The following is a 20,033-nucleotide window of genomic DNA, read 5'->3' on the forward strand; positions in this document are numbered from 1 at the left end:
CACTTTATGGTACCAGTCATAATAATAATTTATTATATATTATAATAATATATGTGTAGGCTTCATTTGTATAATTGGAGAATCTCCAAAATAGAGGGTCTCTGATGCATCTTAAATAGCCTACACAACTTGTACACAAAAAGGTTTGGTTTGCAACAGAACTTCCAATGTCTGAGAAGTTACGGGCAGGATAGTGGATGCAAGTGCTCAGTTCCCCAGGCATTTCAGCCATCTGTGAAGGGCTACATAGTTAATTCTGTTTGTTAGATCAAGGATGTGGAAGCTGCGGCCTTCCAGACATTGCTGAATTACAGGTCCCATCATTCTTGACCACTGACCATGCTGGTTGGGGCTGATGGGACTCCAACAGCTTCCAGAGAACCACATGTTCTCCACTCCTGGATTAGAAGATGCATAGTCCATATGAAAAGTACTCAAATAGCATGGTTGCATTTTTCCTGAGTCCTGCTGCAAAACTCATACACGAATCAAGTTTTCCCCAGTGAACTTACACAGAAGATGTTACTGGCAGTTTGTATCTGATGCAATCAATCCAGAATTTGTCTTGGGTATCATCATCATATGATGTTAAACAGAGGCTGAAAGAGAAATCCAATCTCTGCATAATTCTGAAATGAGAGAGAAATGGGAGTGTGGGAGTGAAGCTAATTACACAATGCTGTCATCACTGAATAATATGATATGAAATATGTTGGCATCTTCAGCAAGAGAAGACAATCAATTCATTTCTCCACCAGACAGCGATATATTTAGATCAATGGCTTGTCATAAGTATGATACCTTTAGATCTGACCACACGCTCAGCCTCTTCAATTGACCTTGATTCTATGGACTCCACCATTGACTGCATAGTGATGTCAGACTAAGGGCTACAAGGAACTCCACACCGAGTGAAAATGATGAAGATTGCAATCTGAGAGGAAGCCCCATTGAACTCTATACATATGTATAAGATTGCACTGTAAGGCTCTGTCTAGAACAGGCCTGCACAACTTGTGCCTCTCAAAGCTGTTAGCTGAGCACAGCTAATATAATAATAATAATAATAATAATAATAATAATAATAATAATAATTGTATTGTTCATATGCCGCCCATCCGACTGGGTTCCTCCAGCCACTCTGGGTGGCTCCCAACAGATTACAGTGGTACCTCAGGTTAAGTACTTAATTCGTTCCGGAGGTCCGTACTTATCCTGAAACTGTTCTTAACCTGAAGCACTACTTTAGCTAATGCGGCCTCCTGCTGCTGCTGGGCCGCCGGAGCACAATTTCTGTTCTCATCCTGAAGCAAAGTTCTTAACCTGAAGCACTATTTCTGGGTTAGCGGAGTCTGTAACCTGAAGCGTATGTAACCTGAAGTGTATGTAACCCGAGGTACCACTGTATTAAAGACATAATAAAACATCAAACATTAAAAACTTCTCTGAACAGGTTAATGATGTTCCTTCCCACCAAGACACCGGAATGACCTTCACAAGCAGCCATCAATAATGGCCCAACAGTGACCAGATAAACCTGCTCTGGTTTCTCACCTAGGGAACTGTCAAACTTCTGGCGCAACTGGAGGGGGACGCCCCCCTCAAAAAGAAAACAACATTGGGGCCCTCAAAGTGCCCCAGTCCCTCGGAGCTGGTGCCTATGGGCACCAAGGACTTTCTTCTTTTCACTGAGCATTTTATTTCTGCTGGTTTAATCTTTTTTTTTTATTCTGTCATATTTTTATGCTGGAAGAGCCAATATCGTTTTAAGTGTATTTCGTATTGTTTTATGCCTTGAAAGGATTTGTGCCCTGAAAGGTGGTATATAAGTGATTCTAATAATAAAACACAATAGAGAGGGAACTTTAAGAATAAAAATAAAAATGCCAGCCTCTGTTTCACATGCATCCTGGCATGTGAGGAAGGCCTAAGCTGACCGTGCTCAAGGAGAATACCTTTACAAAAGAATGGCTTGACTTCAAAAGACAGATTGGCTGCAGAGAGAGGTTGTTATTTTTGTTTTAAAGACAGCCATGCCAATTCTGTCTTAAACTGTGAAAATTGTCTATAAAAATGGACTATTTTACAACCACATGAATCTGTTCAGTTCTGCTGAGAGGCAAAGTGTAGCAAAACAAAGGTGCTATATTTTAATTGGATTGGTTTCAGTTAATGCATGTGTGCAAGTTTGTGCTAGCAAAACTTGCAACACCCAGCAGAGGTGGGTCTTATAGTAGATGTCATTTTGCCTACTTATTTTTTTGCTATCGTTCTAAACAATAATGTTGATAAAAGAATAGTTATTTTCATTGCTATAAAGGGAATGCGTTGTATATTACTCTGCCAAGCTTGCTGCAACAATTGATACTGAAATTCAGAAACAAGACTGTGTGATACTGGTGAGGCGGACGTCATAGGGCTTTCTACTTGATTTTCAGGTTTCAGAACTGATCATTCTTGATCGTTAAAGGGTTAGGTTGTGACAGGCAGAGATCCCTTTCCCATTATTTATCTTCAGACTACGGATGGGTGAAACTCTGATTTTGGTTTCTCATTTATCCAACTTTAAGTTTTTTCCCCAGTTTGAGAATTTGCTAAAAGCAATTTTGTGCATTTTCCACCCTAGTATACCACGTTTTATGCAATTTTGTCAAATGTACACATTTTTGCAATCAAATTTATCTAATGTCATGCATTTTTGTTCTCATTTTCGCTAATATATGCATCTTAGGCACAATTTACGTATGTTTTTGTACCCATTTTATGTTATTAGAGAGCTTGCAAAATTCAGAGAAGCGTTAGTTATGAAGGATGAATGTGTTTCAGATGGCATTTTGTTTCAGGTACAATTCACTTTTTAGGTAGATTTGCCTTTAAATGTGAATGGAAACAAATTTCTCCCCCATCCCTACTCCACATACACCCCTTGAATAACACTATTAGTAGCCTAGCAACATAAGATGGTCACTCTATACATGTAGGAAACATGTAAAAGAATATAAAGTTTGGGAAAATGCACATTAGGGGTTACTGAGTCTGAGATAGATTGCATAGAATTAAGGCAAAATCATGAGGTGTATAGAAGACTGTTCCCCTTTTACCACTTCCCTTTCAATGCCTATCCATTTGAAAACAAAATACCACAATAAGGAGAAAAGCAGCACAGTAGCAATAAATGATATTGTCCAGGCCAAACTACAGCAATTTCTTATGGTTAATTTAAGAAAACTTGAAGGAAAATGGGATGGATCCAGGAATCTAACGTTGCCCAGTCTGCTCTGCTACATCCAGGTTTCTCTGCAACCCATTCTTCTATAGAAAAAGAAGAAGAGTTTGGACTTGATATCCCACCTTTCACTTCCCTGAAGAAGTCTCAAAGCGGCTAACAATCTCATTTCCCTTCCTCCCCTACAACAAACACTCTGTGAGCTGAGTGAGGCCGAGAGATTTCAGAGAAGTTTGACCAGCAGGTCACCTAGCAGCTGCATGTGGAGGAGCGGGGAAGCGAACCTGGTTCACCAGATTATGAGTCTACTGCTCTTAGCCACTACACCACGCTGGCTCTCAATGGAGCACCAACTGCAACCCAAGACGGTCATCACATCACTTCCCTCTAATCATTGTGTCCGTGTCAGTCTCCCCTTGATATGTCTCCATCTAAAATGCACAGACAATATTTTCTACTATATTATATTTAAGTGATGGACATTAAAACACCCGTGTTTCTTAAACCCAACAATTATGTAAATTAAAATTTGCAACTAGTTGGCTGTACTAACCAAAACAAAGCCAAAGCACTTTACAGCTCCTTCTGCTGATAGGCCTCAAGACCTGTCAAAACAATTCTATTTCATAGAATCATAGAATCATAGAGTTGGAATAGACCACAAGGGCTTCCCCCCTTTTCCATTTTTTTGTACACATCCTTTTTTAATCTTAACTCAGTTAAAAGTTCTTAAGATAGCCACCCTGGCTTCTTTAGGCACCTTCAATGTTTCCATCTCATTTCCTCTTGCTAAGGCTATTAATCCTGAGGGTTAGGGTCAGCAGTGGCCAATTTATCAAGTATCACCTGGATAAGACAGATATGTAAGAAATGTCCCATCATTTGAGGCATCTTTCATTTGTGTAGTTTTTGAAAGTTGCTTTGAGTCTCCTTTGTAAGGAAAGCGACTAATGTAAATGATATCAACAACAACAGTTTGAGCAGCATGAAGGAAGTGAGCATTCCTGTCTGGAATTACCACATTGAGATTAGGCAACCCAGAGAAACTTGCTTAGTTCTACCCAGGAATTGTGGGAGGAAAGAGCAGGGTGAGCAGCGGAACTTGAAAGAACACAGTAGCCCATCAACTATCTGCAGCTGAGCATATGTTGAAGCAGTCACATGGCTGCTTTATCAAAAGCCAGTTCCCACCTAGTTCCATACAATGCACACTGTGCCATACCACATCAATTGGATCAGGAGAATTGGCCTTTTGTTGCTGGATCATTTCTACAAGCGGGGCATTAGTGCATGAAAGCACAATCTGTTTTTATTATTACCAGTGCGCCCTGTGGTTTCTCTTTCATGCTACCTTTTCCTTGCATAATCGTATTTACTTCCCATATACATCCCAGCAGTCATCTTTGAGTCAAAGCAGTGCACCAAATTCTCTGTTTAGCAGGAGGACTTCTTGTTTTGTTTACACACTCCTCTCCTTGCAGACCCCCACATATCCTATTGTCAACAGCTGTAATATACAACCGCTACACTTGACTGACCTCAGTTGTAGCAAAATCTCTGCAGGCTGCATGTGAATAACACAAGGAACAGATGTAACTTCTGGAATTGCTCCTACCTCAACTAGTTTTCCAACTAGTGTTAGTGGCCCCCGCCCTGTGGCATGCCCTCCCATCAGATGTCAAGGAGATAAACAACTACATAACTTTTAGAAGACATCCGAAGGCAGCCCTGTTTAGGGAAGTTTTTAATGTTTGATGTTTTATTGTGCTTTTAATATTCTGTTGGGAGCCACCCAGAGTGGCTGGGGAAACCCAGACAGATGGGTGGGGTATAAATAATAAATTCTTCTTCTTCTTCTTCTTCTTCTTCTTCTTCTTCTTCTTCTTCTTCTTCTTCTTCTTCTTCATTTAGGCTTTGCTTATTACCAGGTGCAGAGGGTGAGGAAGCTCTTGCTTATAACAATGCCTTCCTGTTTGCTTAAATGGACAGGCCTCTATCTTCTGCCTATTGGGCTTGACCTCCTAGCAGCTTTTTAACACAGGGGGCTATCCTCTTCATTTACAAACCCATCTGCCTCTAGGTTTTGGGATTCTGTTCTCAGAGGTTTCTATTCTCTCTCTACCAGGTTGTCATGGAGACTAGGCATTCTAGCCGAGTAATTACTCCACTTCTGCTCAGGCACCTGAGTGTGTCTTTTAATCGAGATCATGACAACGAGGGTAATCAGATGGGGGCTTAGCTAATAAGGGCTCAATGCCGATGCTAAATCCCAAGTTAAGAAAGCAGTGCCCAACAACATTGCAACATGAATAACAACAACAGTAATAAACATTAATAATGATAAACCCACAAGCCGAAACAAGTGTTGCATTTATGTACGTTGCACATCTGATGTGTGGAGTATGGCAAGTTTTGACCGTTCTGTTCAATATGCACTTTTAGGTCTTACATTGTGACATGCTAGTCTTGGCTGTGTTAAGTTGTTCAATGGTGTCTTGAAATCATGTTTGGGTGTTATTGCTTAGTGGAAGGGGAATGATAAGAAGAAGAAGAAGAAGAGTTTGGATTTGATATCCCGCTTTATCACTACCCAAAGGAGTCTCAAAGCGGCTAACCTTCTCCTTTCCCTTCCTCCCCCACAACAAACATTCTGTGAAGTGAGTGGGGCTGAGAGACTTCAAAGAAGTGTGACTGGCCCAAGGTCACCCAGCAGCTGCATGTGGAGGGGAGCGGGGAATCAAATCCGGTTCCCCAGATTACGAGTCCACCACTCTTAACCACTACACAATACTGGCTCTGCGTGGCAATGTGGTGCAATGCTTAGGTCCTGTAGCCAACATGGCACACCCCAGATATTGTGGACTACAACTCCCAGCATCCCTGATCATTGGCCATACTAGTATGGCTGATGTGAGCTGTAGTCCAAAACTTCTGGCTATCCCTACAGTAGTTTAGACAATTGGCCTAGGGGCTACAGAAAGCCAGGCTACAATCCATATTTATCTGTGCTGCCTTTGGCCAGTCACCATCTCTCAGCCCAGTGTCCATCAAAGGCTTGTGAGGATTAAATGTGTGGGAGAAAGCTTGAGCTTCTTAGATGTAAACCAGAATATAAATGAAGTAGCTGTAGATTTTACATTAGGAATGCAGCATCCGTGGTCTTCCAGGTGCTGCTGGTCTTCATTTCCCACCAACCCCAGCCAACATGGCCAGCCAATGATGGTGGTTTTAGTTAAGGTGAGCAGAATGTTTTCTGTGGATTCTCTCTCTCTTTGCTTTTGGGTTCTGTACTTGCCAGTAGGCTGTACCCAGGACTTGCAGGACACCTACTTATTAATCTTCTTGATCAAGCCCCTGCCCCTGCCCAGGTACAATAATTTTTATTTTTCACATTTTGGTAGTCTTATCTTATATTCACATCTTGTACAATGCCAAAGAGGTTTTACATATGGGTTAATAATAATAATAAGAATAAGGCAAAGCAGTCTTCCAGTATCTAAAATGGGGTTACATTCCTCCCGCCAGATGTCAAAGAGAACAACAACTACCAGACTTTTAAAAGACATCTGAAGGCAGCCCTGTTTAGGGAAGCTTTTAATGTTTGACAGACTGCCGTATTTTGATATTTTGTTGAAAGCTGCCCAGAGTGGCTGGGGAAGCCCAGCCAGATGGGCGGGGTATCAATAATAATAATAATAATAATAATAATAATAATAATAATAATAATAATTTGTTGTTGTTACATCTTTAAAAGGCTACATTTTGATTCAGGTTAAGTACAGATGTTAACAGTACAATAATATGTTGGTTGCACAATTTTTTTTTTTTTTGGCGTGTGTGTGAGTGATGCTTAATCTGTTTCCATTCCTGTCTTTAAATTGTATCAGTCTCCATTTGTCTGCCTACCCCCTGCTCAGCTAACATTTCTTTGGGCAGTTACTGCATCCTGTGGCTCTAGGTGTCATTAGGATGCTGAAAATACTCAGCTCTTGCCTGACTACTCCTGCCCTGGCCTCTGTTATTTAGTCCTACAATGCGAACTGCCTTTCAGATTTATCAGCATGGATTTCTTCCTGCAGGCTTAAACTCAACATGTAAAAAAACCTTGCTCTTTCTACTTTACTACTCAAATTGATTCAGCAACCCAAACCTGCTGATACATCTTCCTTCAGAGCATTGCTGAAATCTCTGCCTTTCTAGGTTTCCCCACGGCTAAGACCTTGGCCCTTCCTGTAGCTCTTTCCTGCCTCTCTTACCACAACTGCCTTTTCAATTGCCTCCCTTTCTGCCATCTTGAGCCAGGCATTTCTTTCACCAATTTTATTACTTCTGCTAGCTCTTTTAATCAAATGCTTGTACTCCTATTTTCTTTCAATAGTTTCTTACTCCTTTTCTCAGTTTTCTTCATCTTTCTGTCCTTATTTGCAGAACCCTTAATGCACACCTCTGATAATTTCTTGTTATGGCTGCAGTTGTAAACTTTGCTTAGAGTCCCTTTCCTTTCCACTCCTGCTCCTTATCATTTAAAATGTTTAAATTATCCTTCTCTTTATTGCTGCCCCTTACTTTTGAAATGTCTGCAGTGTCTCTTCTGTTTCTGCTTTCAGCATTCAGTTTTAAACCCCTTCTGTTTAATTTTTTTGGAGAGATCTTTTCACTCCTAATAAGTCAAGAGCATTCCTCGCAATTACAATTTTAAATGTGGCTTTCCTTGCAGTTATGTAAATGCACATTACCCTTGGCTCATCCTTTTCCCCAACCTGCCATTTGCCTTTCAGACACAATTCTGGTTTAAAACCTTATGTTTGTATAGGGCCAGGCACACTGCTGGCATAGAATCAAAGAATCATAGAATGGCAGAGTTGGAAGAAACCCTGAGAATAATCTTGCCTTGGTCCAAACCTCTGTAATGCAGGAATCTTCACTAAAGCACCCATGACAAATGGCCATCCAATCTCTGCTTCAAAAGTTTGATTTCCAGCATATATTGGGGTAGTTGAAGTCTCCCATTACTACTATATCTCTCCTTTTTAAATGTTTGGTAATCTGCTCTAGGAAGGCATCATCCAAGTCTTCAACCTAGTTTGCTGACACAGTAAATTTGCTATTAGAGGGAGTGATACACCTGGGATATCTCACAAATGTATAACATAATTTTGTTTGTGAACTCTTTCAAAGGGTGATCAGTTATAAACCTGCCCATATCAATATAAGGTCATGTAACTGGTTGTGAAAATCTCCCTTTCATAGTCTCACCTCACCCCCTACCTCTGCTCCCAATATCCTATTGGTGATTGGGAACAATGTATAATGTGTATAATGTGTATAATGGAGAAAGATGAGTGGTTTTTAAACGTAGAATGGGATCAACACCCACTTACTTCACTGAGGGTAGGAAACCATCTTTTTCCGAGTACAGCATGTAAAAGAAGCTGAAGAAGAAAGCCAATTGGGAATTTGGCTGGGATGTTGGTTTAAGATTTTAGGTTACCAGTGTGGCTTTTGTGGTTAGGTTCTTCTAGATGTGGATGATTTAGCAGCACCTATTTTGCTTCAAGCTGTAAGTGGAATATCAACACTACTTCAAGACACCCTATAGCCAACTTGGTCAGTCCTTCCCTTACCTCAGCTACAATCCTCATAATGATTGTCCGTATTTTAATTAAAGGAAGCATAGGGGAAACAGATATAAGGGCAATGTTGCTTGGAAAGACGGACTTCATTCCTAGAAATGAGAGCCATAGAGAAATAAATAGCAAGAGCAATCTGAGATGATGACAACAACAACAAAGCAACAACAACAATTTTTTAATTTATATCTCACCCATCTGACTGGGTTTCCCCAGCCACTCTGGGTGGCTTACAATATATATAAAAACACAACAAAACATCAAACATTAAAAAAATTATCCTATACAAGCAACAAACAAACCAATAAATCAATAGAAACCAACAACAATAATAATAAAAATAACAAAGTTTACAGTTATACTCAAATTAAAATAACCGCCAACCCAAACTAAGCATTTAACCAGCACCAAGGGACATGGATGGTGCTGTAGGTTAAACCACAGAGCCTAGGACTTGCCGATCAGAAGGTCAGTGGCTTGAATCCCTGCGACGGGGTGAGCTCCCGTTGCTCGGTCCCTGCTCCTGCCAACTTAACAGTTCGAAAGCACATCAAAGTGCAAGTAGATAAATAGGTACCACTCCGGAGGGAAGGTAAACGGCGTTTCCGTGTGCTGCTCTGGTTCGCCAGAAGCGACTTAGTCATGCTGGCCACATGACCCGGAAGCTGTACGCCGGCTCCCTCGGCCAGTAAAGTGAGATGAGCGCCGCAACCTCAGAGTCGGTCATGACTGGACCTAATGGTCAGGGGTCCCTTTACCTTTATTAACCTGACAAAAACGAAACAGAGGAACCAAAATTAGAACTGTTTAAAACATTTTAGCCAGTTGCCCCAACCCAATAGTTGTTCCAGCAATGTCCCTCCGGCCTCCCAGGAGCCTCTTTTAGCTGTTCAAGGTGAGTCTGGGTCCCGCCTCCTAGGCCAGGTGGAAATGGGCCTTGCAGCAGGGAGTGGTCTTCCTTCCAGCACTCATGGCAGCAGCAAGAGCAATCTATACAGGCTAGAAAAGCAGTGTGATAAGCCATCTACATCTAAGGAGATTATACCGCTATTCCATTGAGTTACAAATAGCTGGATTTTCTGACCTCTGGGAAAAAGAAAGAAAGCACTTTAGGGAAAGCAAGAGACAGGAATATTTTGGGTCATGATGTCATACTGGTGCCATGTAAAAAGTGAGCAGTGCCAGCAAAATACATTCTGTTCCCTGAGGCAGGCACTACTGCTTCTCTCTCTCTCTCTCTCTCTCTCTCTCTCTCTCTCTCTCTCTCTCTCTTTCTTTCTTTCTTTCTTTCTTTCTTTCTGCTTACTTGCTAATTGCCTTACAAGCATGGTGGCAGCACTGGGTGTGCCTTGGCCTCTATCCCCTCATTCCCTCTCACTCTGAGGAAGGTCAAAATCATTCTGGGCAAGGTCATCCCGGAGATTTCCTGTGGTACTGAGTTTGCCAATGTGACAAGAAATTATTTCAAACATCATTTATAACAGCAAGTGGTTCATATACAATCTGGGTGGTGTGGGGAAAGCAACATGGGCTGTTGAGGAAAGTGAGCATGGGCTGGCAGGAGGGTTGGCACTTAAAAAATGACTCCTCCCTATGTCCACCACCTGTGAAGAGTTGCCTCATTTTGCCAAATGATAGAGCTGGCCCTGAACATGAGTGAACAGAGCATAGCTATTCCATGGTTAATGTTCAGTGTGGAAGCACTCCTCTAATATATACCACAGCTCTATATTCTGATATAAACAGATTCTATAACAGAAGTTTTCATTCCTCTCTTCCCCAAAGTAAAATGGCCTCATAAAAGCTGTTTTGAGCTTTCCACCTCTTGGGAAGGAGGGGGAGGGAGACAAAATGCCTGCTATTACAATAAATGCAGCAGCTTTCACATAAAAATAAGGCCTATATGCTGGCCAAAAAACACATACAAAAAACTCTTTAGGGAAACAGAAACTGAACACCGAAGCAGGGCCATCTTAAAGAAAACTACACATGATCAATTATTAATTTCCTTCTATTTTGTGTGCAGAAAGAAATATAAGAAACTGGCCTCGCTGCACTCCTTAGTAGCTCCATTCAGAGCAATTCTGCTTCTCAAAGAAATTGAGACAAGCTGGTGAATAGGATTCATTCCACATCAATAAAAATCACAGAAGCAAAAATAAAGTTTCACATTCTAATTCTAGCACTGCAGTTCTAGTACTAAGTCTCATGATGTCCACACCCTGCATTTATTTTTAAACTTGTGATTTGTTCACTCCCCCTGCATTTATTTTGCTACATTTCTTCTCTCCAGAAAAGACTTGCCACTTCCATAATGAACACCTTCCTAAAATCCTGCGTTGTTAGAAGCATGTGTAAATATGTGTGACTGTGACACATTGTCTAACTTAATAATTCTGCTAACAGCTCCAAGTTTTCTTTCGTCACATACACTTGTGTGTGCACCAACCTCACCACATTTCCTCCATTTTTAACAAGATGGAGGAGGAGATGGGCTTGAAGACAGCCATCTTCCTCTCACTGGTGACTGTGACTCCGTTCCGGCTGTAATGCTTGACATCAAGGCTGTAAAAGTCAGAGATCGAATAAAGAGCAGCAGGACCACAGTAAATGATTGCTTGTTGAATCTGGCATGTTCCCTATGATAGGAGCCAAAGGGCAGCAGTTGGGGGTCTTAGAAAAGACTGTTCATCAATTCCAAGTGCTTTAACTCAAGATAAATTCTCTGTTATTCAGACAACTTTACAGTCCTGTTTTGGATATGATCTCCAAACCAATTAAGCCAGAAGATCCAGTTTCAAACACTTAAACTGATTCTTCAGGTTGTCTGTTGGCTTAGATCCAGATACTTCTGCCAAACTGAGTATTGGCACCCTCAAAGACAAAAAATGCCACCTCCATGCCAGCGTTTAAATATGAAAAAGAATAAGATTAAAGGATTCTGACAGATCCCTTAGATTCCTTGTTTCAGACTCTCTCTAGGCATCCTGGACCAGGTCCATGGGGGATAAGTACATAAGGGTTCATAACGGTTTCCTTCTGTGACGAGATGGTTCTGCTGAAAGAGGATATAACAATGGCAGGAATATGCTCTGTTGTGCGCCAACTTCTCAAACGTGGTTTATGTATTCAGAAGAGTGGTAAACAAATAAAGTGACTGACTGACTCAGTATCAAAGAAGGCAAAGAGGAGATTAGTTTGGTGTATTCTCCAGTCAGTTCTGCCAATTGTCCAGGAGGGAGAGTCAGAGATGGAATAAAGAACAGCAGGACCCCACTGAATGATTGCATCCAACATTGCATCCAATGATTGCATCCGGCAATGTGGTCATTAGTGAAGGGTAATATCAACTAGCCCTAAATCAGGCTTGTTGAGAATTGTACCCAATGACTTTTCATTCATTGACATGTACTAAACACAAACAAAGATGGAAAGTTCTATGTCCTACATAGAACCATTTAGCTGTCAGAACAGATTCAAAACTTGGTTTAGCTGGTCACATGTGGTAATGATTACACTTGCTTTGTGTATACAGATCGTTTTCCCACTTCTTAAGACTGTGATATACCAAGACTGATCTCTTGCAGAGTTTATCTTGCTTCCCTTAATTTGCAAAGAAATTGATTATAGGTTGGGAATTTATGCTCGTTATCTGAATTTGCCACACACAACTTTTTTAAAAACAACAACAACATACATACATACATACATTGAAGGTTAATTTAGAGATTTATTAATATATGGAAACTATATTTTGAAAAGATTTGGGAAGAGAGTGTTTGATGGGTAGGGGAGAAATGTGATTCAGTTTGCATTTGAAGATGAACTTACTTGACTTACACTTTCTGAAGCAACAGGTGAACCAAAACGTAGCCATTCATTGAAATTTGCAATGATTCAGATTTCACAATGCAGTTCTCAAGCCAGTTGATGTGTACAAAATGCACATACTTGGGTAAAGTGTGCATAAGAATGCATATATTAGCAAAAATAACAAGTGAAAATGTGTTTTCTAAGGCAACGTTGCTTTGAAAAAAATGTGTTTTAGGCAAAATTGCACGCAAACACCTGTGTATTAGGGGGAAATGATGAATTTTCATGATGACTTTTTTAAAAACTGCAAACTGATTCAGAAATGTGGAGAACTGAATTTAAGTTCTGTAAAATGAGAAATCAAAATTGAATGATTTGCCCACCTTTAGTGATAGGGTGGGGCTCGTTAGGGGAAGATGGGTATAAAAAATACGGGCAGTTAAAATGTGTATAAGATAAGAGAGCAGATGCAGAAAAAGTTACTGTTGAGTATGAACAGAAAGGACAACTGAAAAGTAAGAACTCATGGACTGGAACTGAAACAAAAGAGGTTTTAAAAAGGCAGAGAAATAATATTAAAATTCTCACTGTGGTGTAGTTCAATACAGACACCCTGAAACTCAACCTTATATGGCTGCTGTTCCAGCACAGCTCTTCCTAGGATTAAAGACCATTAAAACAAATTATTTTATGTCAGAACAGAGTGAAACTTCTAGTGCTGGAAGTCATGCTGGGTAGAACCTTGTTAAAGAAAAATTATATTGGAATATTTTTCCCCCCAGCAGAAGATATAAAAACTGAAATTGATTGCAGAAGCAGTTTCCAATAATCAGAAAAAATAAACCAGCCCTGAAATGATATACACATCAAATGCAACATACAATTGATGCATATATTCAGTTACAATAGAGTACGGATGGATGGAAATTTGTAGTCCATAAAAATAAAATGCATATTTTTCAACATAAAAAGTATTGACTAGCCTTCTGCTCCAGAATTATATTTACTGTTCCTCATTCAATCAGCTGGCAGCTGCTTCTCATCTCTCTTAACTGGCTTTAGCAGTGCATAGGACAAATCTATGTAAAAATAAAAATATATCAGTACCTCTCAGCTTTTTATTTTAGCCCTTAAGAGTACTATTATTATTAGGTGTAATTTTTGTAATCAAGTGCCTTAAAGGTGGCTTACACAGTAAAAATAAAATAACCAAGTCATTAAAATAAAATAAAACAGCAATAAACACAAACTAAAACAATCATCTGACAATATAGCTAAAAGGAAGAAGTCCTACCCACCTGACATAAAGCACAAGCACAGCAAAGGCTTCTGACACTCTTACTACTCTCCCAATTAGAAATAATAAGCCTGGGTAAATGTGATGTGCAAATTGCCTTAGCTCAACTCAGAACTGGGTCAGCAATTTTCAGCATCATCGAAGAATGCTAACCCACTGAGTTGAGGAGCCATCCGCCCGCCAACATCACTTTCTACGGTCTTTCTGCACAGATAATAACAGAACCTGCACAAACCAGCACTTCCAGTCTCCAATTTGTACATGGTCTAGAAGGATGCTATAGCTGATGATGTGGGTGGTGCTGTGGTCTAAACCACCGAGCCTCTTGGGCTTGCCGATCAGAAGGTTGGCGGTTCAAATCCCCGTGATGGAGTGAGCTCTCATTGCTCTGCCCCAGCTCCTGCCAACCTAGCAGTTTGAAAGCATTCCAGTGCAAGTAGATACAGTGGTGCCTCGCAAGACGAAATTAATTCGTTCCGCAAATTTTTTCGTCTAGCGAATTTTTCGTCTTGCGAAGCACAGTTTCCCATAGGAATGCATTCAAAATCAATTAATGCGTTCCTATGGTCAAAAAAAGTCCAAACAAAGCCAAATTTGGTACAACAAGAGTTTATTAAGTGCTCTTTAAAGTCACACATACTGTAAAGAGCATTTAAAAATTCAAACCCGGATTTTTTTTTAAAAAAACAGCAGAGTGGCCCAATGGTCACAGAAAATCATAAAAATGCAGAAAAAAACACAAGCTTCCAGATTCTTGCAAACCCCTCCCCAACACCAAGTCCTTGAATTCCAAACACCCCAACCCAAAATCCAAACCCCCCCAAAAAGTTTTAAAAGCTTAACTTACCAAATGGCTGCAAAAGAAGTTTTGGAAAAGCTTCAAAAATCACCAAAGTCTTTAAAAACCTCAAAAAAGGCTACTATGTACACTGCGTTCTATGAGTTGCTCCTCGAAGTCAAGTTGCAACTGTATTAATGGTGTTAAGAAAAAGGAAACAAACTTGCAAGACATTTTCGTCTTGCGAAGCAAGCCCATAGGGAAATTCGTCTTGCGAAGCAGCTCAAAAACGGAAAACCCTTTCGTCTAGCGAGTTTTCCATCTTGCGAGGCATTCGTCTTGCGGGGCACCACTGTAAATAGATACCGCTGTGGTCAGAAGGTAAACATTGCTTCCGTGTGCTCTGGTTTCTGTCACGGTGTTCCGTTGTGCCAGAAACAGTTTCATCATGCTGGCCACATGACCCGGAAAGCTGTCTGTGAACAAATGCCAGTTCCCTCGGCCTGAAAGTGAGATGAGCACTGCAACCCCGTAGTCATCTTTGATTGGACTTAACCTTCCAGGGGTCCTTTACCTTTACCTTTTTGCCTTTATAGCTGATGACTTTGAATGCAGAGGAGCTGTCCAGGAAAATCAACACCATCGTACTCCCCGCTCTCTGTTTCCTGCTGAAAGTTTACGGCGTTACCACAAGTGTGATGAGACTTTTTCCTCTCTTATCCTCCATGTGCCCCATCTCCAAATCTGCTCCTGAGGGTTGTAAGGAAACCCAGAACAGATTTAGTGGGCTCACAGGGAGAGGAAAGGGGGAGAACATTTTGTTGTACAAGAGAAATCCTTGTGCTGATGGAACCTTAGAGTCAGCGCTACACTGAATATAACCTTATGTTCTTCTATGATGGCACACAGCCCATTCCATGAGCTTCCCAGATGGGCAGGGTATAAATAATAAAATTATTGTTGTTGATGTTGTTGTTTGTGTCTAGACTGGCAGTTGAATATTATTTTAGTACTGGCAATGGGAAACCTCTATTGTATCTGAGGCGAATGGAATGTTATAGGGGTGCAAAACAGGCCATGTGGCACAACCAGGTCTATTCTTCAACAGCAGAGTATGGTCAGGGAGCTTAGGGGGAACAGCCACCTCTGCCCCACAGCAATTGTAAGACCGGCCTTGCTAGCCATATAAAAGAGCTACTGGTTCTGGCCTGATTCTTCAGGATGAGCGAGCTGTCAGTCAGACAAAGATTGACTTCTCAGACTGGCTGGACTCCAAACCCTGAAAAATGTATTTTAGATGTATGACATAGTAGACAGATGACATAATGAAGGGCATCTAAGGGCAGTGTTAAAAGTCCGTTTTAAACTTAAAAATACAAATTACTTCAGAGTTCCCAGATTAGTCACTGTGTTGTGTCTACGCACAGCACAACTCTCACATTAACAAGGCAAAGTGGTAAAAACCTTATTATAACAACTCATATTTTAAAATGCTTAAGCAAAGCTGTGATTAAAAAAACCCCTCACAAATCTCCCCAAACAAACTAAGGTACTTCTCATAATGATTTCTTCTGTGGTACTTTCTTCCCACATATTTTTAAATATTACACTGAAAATGATTACGGTAGTTTAGTAGTTGTTGATTTGCATAGTTTTTGTTAGTCTGTTGTGTCAGTGCATACCATTAAGTACTCTGAATGCATTGATTTAAAACTCATTAGAGTCATTGCAAATGATTAGGTCAATAGAAGAGTCCACATAATTAGTGAAATAATGATGGCATAATGACACTGACTGGGGTTCGGTTCTCACTGAGGTGTCAATTCTGTGCCTGGGAGGTCAGGGAGTTCACATGACTGAACACTCCTCTGCCTACAAAAATCCCTCCACACAGGACATTAGATAACAGGAAGAGTACAAACCTAGCCACCACCCTAATATACTAGCGTCTGCAAGCAGAATTGTTTTTTTTTAATGGATCAGTATTTGATTGCATGCACCCCCTGCTTGAGGGATGAAGTCCAGAGACAGTTTTGTTTTGTTTTTGTTTGACTAAGGGCTAAACAAATAATCTATTATGTTGTATGTAATGTATGTATGTATGTAATGTGATCGCAGGGCATTCATTTTTTTCATATTTAGTCATGTTTACCAGTGTGGAAGTGGCACAACACAGCATCAGTAGAAATTATCTAAGACTCAAAACTCCCCCCCCCCCAAATTATACTTTTAACAAATAATGGGACTGTCTGAGGGGATACATCAGACAAAATGTGCTTCAATTTTTTTTAAACAAGCTCCACCCCCAAATGGATCTACAGTACATCTAGTTTCCCAGGTCTTTCCAAATCTTCATCTGCAATTGGTTTAAAGATGTTTTAAGGGTATTTCCAAGGAGGATTGAACTCCTGCCTCATTTGCTGATATGTGGGGAGCTCAATCCTGATTTCTAGGCATGTCTGTATCTGCCACATACTTTACATGACAGGTGTGGGGCTGTTAGGCATATTTTGAGGGAAAATAGCTTCATGGGCCAAATGGGGAAATCTGGTGGGCCAAATTTGCTCTGGTAGGGGGAGAATCCATGATGTAGACACATGTAAGATATTAGGTCAAAAACCCCACTGCAGACTAATTCAAGCAGTTTAGGTGAGAGAGCATGTCACAATAGGTCCCCATTAAAAGTCAGGATCTACAGCAAGTCCTCATTAAATGTAGATGTCCAGACATGGCCAATGTTTGCATATATTCCTGCGTAGCTGAAAACTGCCTTGGGGGCGGGAGGGGCATGGCTTAATCTTGCAGCTACTGTTTCCCAATATGATGGGCATGCCAATATGGAACTGTGATAACTCATGAAATAGTGCATGTGGGAGACAGTTTTTTGAGCCACAGAGATGAAGTTACCTGCCACCACTGTGCTGAGAATAATTACTACAACCTTGTAAACAACGAACAAAAACTAGTCTCTGCAGCCGTCTAAAGGCATGTAATTGGAAACGGATACTGGCACTTTACTGCCACCATGCAAGGCAGTATTGCAAGAAAGTGAATTGATCAGGAATGCTGGGCACATGCCAAGAAAACCTTGCAACCATCTGACACTTCATCATGCAAGGCCAGTCACAGAGAGTCAATTTGGCAAGATGTGGACTGCCAGAAGGAGGCAGAGGACAAATGCCTTGAAACAGAGGGCTACATGCATCATTATCAGCCCAACATCAAAACTCCTTTGCAATAAGTTGGGTTCTTCCTAATAATTCCATCCCCATTGGGCCACAGCAGGCATGTCCAAAGTCCATTTTGGGGGCCTAATCCGGCCCTCCGGTCAGTTTACTCTCTCTGTGTTCTAAAATAAAGGTCAATAATTTGGGGTAAAATTATATAAAAAGCTCAACAACTTTGGTCCTCAAATCTGGCCCTCTTTGAAAAAAGGTTGGGCACCCCTGGGCTACAGTATTCTTTGCTTTGGAAAATGTTGAGAACCTGCCTATTCAGTTGTGTCAGGCTTTCATGCCAATTTTCATGCTGATGTCATCTACCAGATTTCCAGGGTAAATGATGGACTTGCCTTGCTCTGGCAAATGAATGAGGTGACAGTGGAGCTTTAAGTTTTACTCTTGTTGTAATAAAGGAAGTTAGAGAATGAAGGAAATACTCAAAGCAGAGTTTAGATACTTCTATCCTACTTCAAAGTCCAACACATTTCTGGTCTTGTCAATTCGAGTGAAGATTCCACCCTCCCCCCATTCCTAGACTTTTTAAATACCTAGCCCTCTGTTTATTAAATTTGTTGTTAACTTTGAGAGTGCAATGAATTCTGTTTTGTTGTATTTATACAGTTGTTTCTTTTTTATCACTGTTTTATGTCTTACTTTGAATTTCATTTCTTTCTTTTTTGACTTGTACTCCACCCAACGAACTTAATATTATGGAGTTGTACATAAATTTTAAAAATGCAAGATTGGTTGCATATCTCATTCAAATGTAAAGGTTGATCATCAGGCTGCTGAATATATTTTGCTTAAACTCAATATTTTGTGCAGATTGAGCCTACACAGCAGTTCAATGGAGCTTACTCTCAGGTAACTGCGCGTAGGATTGCAGTTGCCCTAAATGGTTGATCAGGGATATGACTGTAGGTCTCCCCTGTCCAATTTCAGCACACTAACCAGTAGGGCTGGGGACTTTTTTTATTCAGTTCACAATATACAAATCAAAACAAAGCCATGCTTTGAAATGTGCACTTCTCCAGCAGTTCTCTAGCTACACAATGTGTACAAAAATGCATATATACAAAGGTAAAGTGAGCATAAGAAATGCATATATTAGTGAAAATAGCATGCAAAAAAATGCATTACATAAAGGAAAACTGCTGTGCAAAAATGTGTATATAAAGCAAAATCTGCACTAAAAGGTTGCTGAATTTTCACGAGGACCTTTTTTTTGAAGCGCGGGATTCACAAACAGATATGGAAATGCGGACATGGGAAAAATGAGTAATGGAGGGAAACCAAATCAACCGCTTTGCCCATCCCCACAAACCAGCACTCTACCCTTTGCCATAGCTGTGTTCAATGACTGTTTGGTTATCATAATAAATTCAGCATTATACTATTGGGCACTTTTTGTGAGGTGCAATGGGGAGTGTTTACACACAGAGAAAGATGCATCAATACACCTGCCAATTTTTCTTCTCCAGAGACAGAGCTTGGGTGGCTGTCACGATGAGTTCCTGCACTTCAAAAGTTACTGCTACACCACTGGCTATGTCCAGTCAATCAAAGATACGCACGGCTTGATGCTGAAGTGACTGAAGAAATGATCTGAAAGGCGTTCTGAGGGGAACCAATCTAATGAGTTCCACGATATAATTCCAGGGATCACAGTGTGCAGGGATGCACTGCAATCCGTGGCTATTATGTATTATTTCAACCACTGCTATAGAAAAATGGGAGGCTGACAGCAAACTTGGAAGAAATCCTTTGATTACTGCAGTCATGTCTCTGAAATTAGTGTTTTTCTGTATACCTTGGTACCTCAGGTTACATACGCTTCAGGTTACACATTTCGCTAACCCAGAAATAGTGCTTCAGGTTAAGAACTTTGCTTCAGGATAATAACAGAAATTGGGCTCCGGCAGCACGGCAGCAGCAGGAGGCCCCATTAGCTAAAGTGGTGCTTCAGGTTAAGAACAGTTTCAGGTTAAGAACGGACCTCTGGAACGAATTAAGTACTTAACCCGAGGTACCACTGCATTATGGATTTTATGGGGGAAAATGATCACGA

Source organism: Podarcis vaucheri, assembly GCF_965113315.1.
Source record: "Podarcis vaucheri genome assembly, chromosome: 2".
Taxonomy (NCBI): Eukaryota; Metazoa; Chordata; class Lepidosauria; order Squamata; family Lacertidae; genus Podarcis; species Podarcis vaucheri.